The 7,789-nt window shown below is 45.9% G+C and overlaps 1 long non-coding RNA gene across 1 annotated transcript; it reads left to right on the top strand.

The window, feature by feature from the left end:
* Positions 1-399: 399 nt before the first annotated feature.
* LOC103690528 (uncharacterized) lies at positions 400-4,597 on the top strand. The gene is made up of 5 exons (XR_005489128.2): positions 400-2,079; positions 2,666-2,771; positions 3,555-3,659; positions 3,881-4,018; positions 4,514-4,597. It is a non-coding gene; the product is annotated as an uncharacterized LOC103690528 (long non-coding RNA).
* The last annotated feature ends 3,192 nt before the right edge of the window (positions 4,598-7,789 follow it).

A 7,789-nucleotide genomic window follows, 5' to 3' on the forward strand; every position in this document is an offset into this window, starting at 1 on the left:
CTGCATTTCCATCACACAGGGCCCTTAGTTAAATCAGACAAGTTCTCTCTTCTGGAAACTCACAGAGGGTGTGAGGTCTGTCATGAGCTTAAGAGGACTCCTTTCAACAAGCACTGTGGTGCATGCCTCTAATCCTAGCGCTCAGGAGGCAGAATCAGGTGGATCTCTGTGGATTCGAGGCCAGCCTTGTCTACAAAGTGAGGTCCAGGTCAGCAAGGGCTGTTCGGAGAAACCCTGACCAGAAGAAGGGGGGGGAGGGAGAGAAGGGAAAATAGGGGAGGAAGGGAAGGGGGAGGAGGAGGAGAAGGGGAGGAGGGAGAGGGGGTTGTGGGGAGCAGGCTCCTCTCTGCTACTTCAGCACTGCTGAAAGAGGACCATTCAGCTTAGCTAGGCCTGGGAAAGTCAAATAAATCACACGTGGGAAGTCTTGCTGGTTTCCTTCCTGCGGAGAAGGTGTTCCAAAAAACAATTTTAGCAAAGGAGAAAGGCAGAGTGGATTGTTTCTTGGGGAACAAGGTAGGTAGGTAGGTAAGTAGGTAGGAACCATTAAAAATGGAACTGCTGGGTGCTGTGGGTTGGCAAATATAGAAGTCACATCCCAGGCTGGTGCAGGGAAAAGCAGACTTCCCGTCCTTAATTAGAACAGGAAAGGGAAACTTGACTTAAAGCACAAGGGACTCATCTTAAACTCAGTTACTGAAGAGCATCTGTCCAATGACCTGCATGGTAAAATATTCTCAGATGTACAATAGAGCCAAATATTTTTTAAAACAATATTTTATTGTGTGAGCGCTGCTGCAGTTACAACTTAAGACAGACGTTAGAGTTTCCTTCCTGAGATTTGGGCCAGAAATTTCGTTCGTTCATAACCCAAACAGAGCTACAGATATTGCCAGCATGTACCAGGTCCCCCACAGAAGCCAAACAGCATGATTCTGGGTGTCCCAGAGTGCAGCCCCGACAGGGAGGGATGCCCCACAAGTTTACAGCAAGCCATTCACATGCAAACCTGTTTTATTTTCGGGCTTTAAATGGAAGATACTAAAAACAGGGTTCAAAGGAGGTTTCCGAGGAACACTTAAGAAGTTCAACCTTTATTCTGAATAGCAATTAGGAACAATGTATTTAAAAACATCTACAGTTTTTTCTTTTGTAGGCTTGCTGCAAATGGAATACAGCAGGCACTTTCAGAAGGGCGGAGAGGAGGGTAGGACATCTCCAAAGCACTATCACCCTTTGTCTTCCCAAAATGCACCCACTCCAGATATAACCCACCCATGGTAACAAAGCTGTGCGTGCTTAACTGAGAAACTGCGAGCCCTGTAGGCAACCTTGGTACTTGAAGAAATGGGCATATTTTTATAGATTTCTACGAGGCAAATAATCCACACACTGCAGCAGCCTAATTGCTATCCACCCTTGTATTGAGGGTGAAGGGAGGAGCAATGATCTTTTATCTCAGGTTAGTTGAGTTCTCATAGATACGTTGGGACGCCATTTTGTTGTGGTAAATCTCCAACCACAATAAACCCATTCCAGGTAAATGCAACTTTGTCTCGGTGAAATTGCCAACCCCAATAAGCCCATGTAAGGAAAACGCAACTCGGTTGTATATTTATAAACTGAACACCTATATTGGGAAGATATGTCTCTACACCACTTTCTTCCCCAGCTATGAAATCCCTATTACTTGTAGTTTCTCTAGGCCACGTGCTTTTGTTCTATCTTCCTTTCAACAACTCTCCCTCGGTCCTCCTTCCTTGAGGTCTCTAGCAACTCCTCCTCCTCCCCCCCTCCTCTTCCTGTCTTGACCGGAAAACCCGCCTCCTCATTTTAGCCCAGCAGTTGGCTATTTGTCATCTTTCTTAGCCAATCAGATAATTAAGGGAAGTTCCTCTACTGATGGGTATTACAAAGGCTCCACAAAAATGAGGGAAACTTTCTACCCCTGAGCCACCTCTGTAAGCCTAATCTATTTTGGGAAGGGTTAAGATTATTTAGGAAGGTCCAGTAGACTCTTTTCTGTGGTAAGAGAAAACCAGAAGCTACTGCGGGCTCGCTCAGCAAAGCTGGTTTGAGGTGAGAATGCTAACAGCCATGGTTGAGACAGCTGTGGGCGGGGGCGGAGAGGGGGGTTAATAGCTGGTGGCCAGCTCCACCACCCTCTTCTGTATGATTTGGAAGGCAGTATCCTCACAGCCAGAAAGTACATCTTGCTATTAATCAAGGATGCCTGCATCGTGGAAGGTATTGGCCTGGATTACTAGGAAGGAAAAACAAAAAGGCTTTCCAGGCTTTGGTTTTGATATCTGGCCTAAAGAAAACACACACAGATTTCACCCTCAGGAGAAGGAAGGAACTTTGAGGGAGTAACTGCTAAGATGCGTCATCTGAAGTCTCAGTTTCCGGCTTGATTTTACCAGCTCCTAGCCCACCATCCACCCACCGGTCCATTTCCTTCCCAATCTCAGGAGAGGCAATCTCCAATTTGGGGGTTTATATTTAACACCTGCAGATCTTGGCTAAGAGATCTCCGTTTCATTCTCCTGCACCATGCCACCCTCCCTCTCACCATTTAAACACTTTTAAACAGTGCTTCTAAATCACCACAAAGGAGGGGGATTCTCTTTGTAGGCTGTTACGAAGGCCTAATGTTTTTTTCCAGTCTCAGTTTCTGGACAGTCACCTCCACTCGAGGCTTCATAAAGTTGAATGCAGAGTCTCACAGATTGGCAGCAGCTCTGCTTCATTTGATGAACGTGGAATATGGCGTAAGAGTGTTTCACCTGGAGGGAGGCAGGGCTGGAGAGATGGCTCACAGGTTAAGAGCACTGGGCTGCTCTTCCAGACCACCAGGACTCCATTTCCAGCACTCATATGGCTGTAACTCCATTTCCGGGAGGATCTAACGCCCCCTTCTGGCCTCGGCGGGTATCAGCAGGGATGTGGTGTGTAGACGTGCATGCAGGCAAAAACACCCCATACCCACAAAAGCAAGACAGATTTACTCTCTTTCCTTCTCTTTTCCATCAATGGCCCCAATAAAATATCCAAGACCGAAGACCCCGTCGGCCAAGCTCACTGTCCAAGAACAGCTGAATCTGATGAGAGAAGAAAGTAACCCCAAGCATTCTTACGAACTTAACATTTGTTGTCCCCTGAATGTTGCTGAATGTGTATGTGTTGGGTGCCAGCACAAGCTTGCTAACTTTTCCTTCTCTCTTGCTTTGCTGGGTCTCCTGAGCCCTCATTCAGTGCCTTTTCAGTTGTGTTGGGAGATGAGGATCCCAGGATGCCAACACTGAACCTTGCCAAACCTACAGGATGTCAGCTGCTAGGCAGGCGTTTTAGGCACAGTGACTTGTGCTCGCAGGGGGAGAAGCTACTACTGTCCTTCCAGGCTTTACTGTTCTTGATCTTTGTGGGCTCGTTTCAAATAAAGCTCCACCACCACTGGCCCTGTGAAATGTATCCATCCAAACCACTGACTCATCCTTCTGGAGTGACCTGGAATAAGCTGTCCTTATTGTAATACTAAATTCTCTACCTAACAGCTCTCTGCTGCTGTTTTTGACCATGTGATGGATGACCTCAAATTAAGCATGCACAGGAGTTAACAACGCTCCCCAAGCATGGAGCAGTCTTTCCTATCAGAGTAGGTATGCATTTCTCCAGAGAAAGATTCCTGCTTTGCTGGGTGAGGATTCCCTCTATGCTGCTTGCCTGCAGCAAGTAAGCCTTCCTTCATGATTTCCTCTCTTGCTTGGGCTTGGACTTTGTACTCGACATGGGTGGAGTGAGTGGAGGGTGGGGTGAGGGGTGAGCCCTTGTGTTTTGTTAGAAGACAGAGAATTCATTCCTATATCCACCCCCCCCCCAGAGCCAAGGCATGGATGCACTCACAGATCTGCTTACTTGTGCCTCACAACTTCATCACGGACAGTTTCACAGTCTTTTCCATCCACACCAGTCTAGTAGTAGAACTTTCCAAGCAAGTAGAAATACTCTGGGAAGCCGTGTGAGAGAGCTAGCTCAAAGGAGGGCGAGGTGGGGAGGAGGAGGAGGAGGAAGAGAAGGAGGGAAAGGTGGAGGAAGAGGGAAGGAGGAGGATGGGAGGAGGAGGGAGAGGAGGAGGAAGAAGAGGAGGAGGAGGTGGGGAGGAAGAGGAAGAGGAGAAGGGAGAGGAGGGGGAGAGGAGGAGGAAGAGGAAGGAGAGGAGGAGGGAGAGGAGGGGGGAGAGGAGGAAGAAGAGGAGGGGGAGAGGAGGAAGAAGAGGAGGGGGAGAGGAGGAAGAAGAGGAAGGAGAGGAGGAAGAAGAGGAGGGGGAGAGGAGGAAGAAGAGGAGGGGGAGAGGAGGAAGAAGAGGAGGAGGAAGAAGAGGGAGAGGAGGAGGGGGAGAGGAGGAGGAGGGGAGGAGGAGCAGTAGCAGTTGCCTTCAGGTTCTCTGACTACTAGTTGTACGCTTTTAAGGGAGTTCCTTCACCTCTCAAAGACCTTATTTTCCCATCTATAGGCTGTAGACCTGTGAGACCATCTTTGCAGCTTCTAGCTCTCTTCTTAATATCTGCAACAAAGTCAATAAATACTGGCTCCTTTCCAGCCAACGTTTCTTACAGCATTCAACTCATTTCTCTTGCCCATATGTACTACTGTGAGGCATAGCACCCAGTTCAGTTCAGTATACCTTATATCAGCAGTTGTGTATTAATTTATATCAGTATTTTATTACTACATAACAGTAACGATGTGTTAATATTTTAGTGTGTTAAACATTAATGACTATTTAATATTGATTGAATATCTACCTGATAAATAGGTAGTGGGTATCCACTATGCTCAATGCTGGGAGGTTATTGGCCTGGGGTTTTGTTTTGTTTTGTTTTGTTTTGTTTTTTTGTATCTCAGAGACTTAAGCAGGTTGACCAAGTATTTCAGCTTGTTTATTCAAAAATATACACAACAATAAGTCACAAGCTGGAAGGCCCGTTCTGAAAAGTGGTGGAGGCCGTGGAGACAGCCCCTGAGTTCTCAAGTTCAGATGGGCAGGTTCATGAGTGGGAACAGTAACCACAATTTTTGGATACTTTGCTGTGGAGGAAAAAAGGGATTATTCCTTCAGTCACCAAATTTCTGTTCACAGTCATTTCATGAAATATAAAGTAGCTATGGGGAAAAACTTTTATATAAATTCTTTTCTTCCCTCAGAGGACTCTGTCAGTGTGATGTTCCTGACATCAAACATTCCCATGAAAAATTAAAGATCCAGTCAATCAAACAGCTGTTTCTAAGTATACAAAAATATGGTACAAACTGAGTTTCCACTCTTTGGTTGAAGAAATACATCATTTAGACAGAGCCTAAAGCACATCTTACTCATCAGAAAAACCATTAACAGCAAAATTCTTCCATTAGACAACTCAAGGGCACACCTGTGTTCAAACCAAACCCTCCGGTGTTGTGAGTCTGATCCAGAATCCCAGACAGAGAGCTGGTATGAAGCCCCACCATGTCACGGGGGCTTCCCTGTGCTCTGGGCTATGGCATCTTCAGTCGTCATGTGATAGAGTGATACATTTTGTCACGTTTTCTCTAACGGGGATGGTCCACAGCTGGGGATGAGGGAAGGCTTAGGAAGACCTGCCTTCTCAACACAAAACAAGGAAAGCCAACGGTGTCGTGACTCAAGGTGACTTCCTCCAGCTTACTGGTTTACTTAGCGGTGAAATTAGCGAGGGGCAGTATCTCCTGAGCAGTTCAAGCTGTTTTAATGATCTCAGTTGTAAAAGCTTTCCACTCCAGAGATTTATGCCTCAGGTCATGTGTTCATCAGCTTTCTGTCATTGTGACAAAATATTTGAGACGGGCAACTTAACAAAGGAAAGATTTATATAGTCCATGGCTGCTTACATTCAGTCCTTGGTTGCCTTGGGTCTGTCCTGAGACGGAACACTGTGGCAGGGAGCGCCTGGCAGAGCCCAGCTACTTACCCGCAGAGGCCAGGAGAGGAGGAAGGAGAGCATTCTAAGTCCTGTGAAAGATAGTTTTTGTCCACCTGACACAAACCTAAATATACCTAGGGAGATGCTATTTCAAGCAAGGAATTGCCTTTATCTGATATCTGATTGGCCTGTGCACATGACTTCAGGACATTTTCTTGATTACTAATTGATGTTGGAGGACCCAGCTTATTGTGAGCTGTCCCATCCCTGGGCAGATAGACTGTTCAGCAAAGGTAGCTGAGGGAACCAGGGGATGCAAGCCAGTAAGCATTCCTCCGTGTTCTCTCCCAAGTTGTTTTGGGTCATGATATTTTGTCTTGTTTCGTTTAATCACATAATCAGAAATAGTAGGTCCCAATGTCCCCTTTAAGAGCACACCCCCAGGGACCTAACTTCCCTCCTACATGGATCTACGGCTCCAGGTCCCACTACCTCCCAGCAGCACCACAGGTTGTCAAGAAAGCCTTCAGTGCATGAAGCTTTAGGAGACATTTGAGAACCAAGCTGTAGCAAGCTGAGAAAGTGGACAGCCAATAAGTGGTACAGACTGGGGAAGACAACATTCATAGAGAGGCTTATCTGCTCTGAAGACTCGACAAATGAGATATGGCTATTGGACATCACCATTCAAGTCATTTCTTAAACCCAAGTGGCATGGATTATCAAAGTGGCATATGGATTAATAATGATGGTGTGGTACACATCCTCGAGAAGGTTTTGTTCAGTCATCAAAAGAAGAGTGAAATAAGACATGGTGGTGGAGCACACCTTTAATCCCAGCAACCTGGGAGGCAGAAGCAGGTGGATCTCTGAGTCTGAGGTCAGCCTGGTCTCCATTGTGAGTTTCAGGTCCACAAGGGCTATCTATATAGAGAAATTCTGTCTTTCCCACCCCCCAAAAAAATGAAGGGAGGGAGGGAGGGAGGAAGGAAGGAAGGAAGGAAGGAAGGAAGGAAGGAAAAGAAATACAGAGAGAGAGAGAGAGAGAGAGAGAGAGAGAGAGAGAGAGAGATGGGAAAATGTATGGAACTAGAAAAAGTATAAATATTTAATTTCTTCCCACATGAAGAATCTAGAATATATATTCATATATGAATATATTTATATCTCTATATCTATGTATAAAAATAGAATGAATATAGAGCTTGAGTTTCAGGTCCTTCAGTCAATCAATGGAGGTACTTGGGACCTTCCATACTGCTTAAGAAAGGAGAGTAAATACAGTTGGCCTGTGCACACGTCAGCAGGACTTTTTCTTGATTGCTAATTGGCAGTAGTGAGATGGAAACCCTCCTACAGCTGTGAAGATCCCCAGCCATGCCTACATCCTTAGCAAATAACTTCCGTTGCTCACCTTGGACCTAGATTTTATTTTGTAACCCTCAGTCCCACAGCCATTCCTATTAGCCCTTTGGATGGTAGAGAAAACAGACCCATGCTTTATATGACACAGACACACAGAGGAAAGAGAGTAATCTCTGAGTCCTCTGCAGAGGGCAAGGGTTGGTCTCTTACTTAAGGAAGAAATGTCTAGGATTAGAACCAGCCACACAGACCTTGGGTGGACAGTTACTGTACTGGCAGAGTTGAGATAGGCAAAGGTTAAAACACAGTGTGTGCAAAAGTGTTTATACCTAGTAGGTGCTTAATAATTGCTGAGGCACAGCTATGTATGCATTGAATTATGGGAAACTCTACAGATATAGATAGTATCACATTAAAAACGTTAAGTTTGCCGTAGATGAGAGCAGGCCAGCTGGTGTGTTCCAGCATTTGGCTGTACCACTAGA

The sequence above is a fragment of the Rattus norvegicus genome, chromosome 9 (genome assembly GCF_036323735.1).
Source record: "Rattus norvegicus strain BN/NHsdMcwi chromosome 9, GRCr8, whole genome shotgun sequence".
NCBI classification, from domain to species: Eukaryota; Metazoa; Chordata; class Mammalia; order Rodentia; family Muridae; genus Rattus; species Rattus norvegicus.